Here is a 1,719-nt window from a genome sequence, read left to right on the forward strand (position 1 = left end):
CAACAGAAGAGTGGGTGAAGGGAGACATAAGACAGTGTAAGATCTGACAAAATAATAATTTGTAAATTATCAAGGGTTCATGAGGGAAGGGAGAGCTGTGAGGGAAGGGAAAAATGAGGAGCTGATGCCAGGGACTTAAAGTGGAGAACAAATATTTTGAGAATGATGAGGGTAATGAATGTACAAATGTGCTGTACACAATTGATGTATGTATGGATTGTGATAAGAGTTGTATAAGTCCCTAATAAAATGATTTTAAAAAGTAGATCTGAAAATATTACCCCTGTCTTTTCTTTTGTGTTAGTCTGGGTAGACTAGGGAAACAAATCGACAGAAATGCATATATTTACAAGAGAGAGTCTTATATAAAGGGTAAGTATACATTAACAAAGCATCTCAACCCAGTGTTGCCCAAGCCCACAAGTCCAACATTAGCCCATATGTCTGATAGTGATCTACAAAGTCCTCCTCAGTCTCACAAAACACACGCAATGACACCGACTGTAGGAAGAAAGCCGAATCGGTGAACATGTAAGCATCTCAGCACTGGCAGCGGCCTCCACATGACTGCTCCAGCACCCAGGGCTGCATCAGGGTAGGTCCATCCGGCTTCTCCTCAGGGATGTCTTGAAGAAAATGAGCCATGCCGGCTAAAGCAGGGAACTGGTTAAGGCAGCTGCACCCTAGTCAGACCAGAGTTCCAAAAAGGTGAGGCCCACCGAGCCATTTCTCTCTCTGCCCTTCAATTAATCCCACATGTGTTTATCAGCCAAGTTGGCACAATAAACCTTAACTATCTCATCTTCTAAGAGTGTCATGATTTTAGTTTGTACAGGTAGGTACTCGATCCATTTTGAGTTAACTTTTTGTTGAATTTTAGTTAGGTAGTGCTGTTATAACAAAACATCACAAGTGGATGATGCTAACAAATAGAATTTCATTCTTTCACAGTTTAGCAGGTTAGAAGGGCATCAGCTTTAGTAAAATGTTTTCTCTCTGTGTCAGCTTTGGGAGAAGGTCTTGCCTTCTTTTACCAGCTTTGAGTCTGCTGACCCTAGGCAGTTTCCATGTATTTAGCATAAAATCTCAACTGGGTATAGAAGGTTTTCAGCACAGGATCCCTGGGTCCAAAGGATGTCCTCTGCCCCTCAGCTCTCTTTTTCCATGGTATTTAGGTCCCTATTTATTTGCCCATTTTTCTTTCCTTTTATCTCTTGTAATACAAAAGGAATGCAGGCCATACCCCAGGGAAACTCCTCTTACATTTGATCAAGGCTTTGACCTGAGTCAGAGTGTTGCATCCCACCCGTGGAAGGCTGGGTTGTCTAGAGAAACAAGCTAGTGACACTTATCTATGTATAAGAAGCAACTTTACATCAAGAACGTACCACAGCCCAGTTCAGCTCACGTCTATAGGTCCAATGCTAGCCGGGGGCCCCTTCAGACTCACATAGCTGCAGGCCAATGACTCCAAAGATGAAGTGGGAAACAGCGAGATAACCAGCCGGTAAGTGCAGAGTCACATGGATCCAAGGTGAGTGAAAATTTGACCACTCCTAGAGCCAGATTCAGCAAGGTTGAAGATGAAATGACAGAGATAAATTATCTGTTTGATTTTGCTTTCATACAAAAGGCCACACACCCCAAGGAGATGTCATTAAGCTACCATTTGATTGGTAGTTTTGACTCCACCCCTAGCCAGCAGTGTCTAGTTGTATA

Source organism: Tenrec ecaudatus, chromosome 1, assembly GCF_050624435.1.
Source record: "Tenrec ecaudatus isolate mTenEca1 chromosome 1, mTenEca1.hap1, whole genome shotgun sequence".
In the NCBI taxonomy this organism is placed as follows: Eukaryota; Metazoa; Chordata; class Mammalia; order Afrosoricida; family Tenrecidae; genus Tenrec; species Tenrec ecaudatus.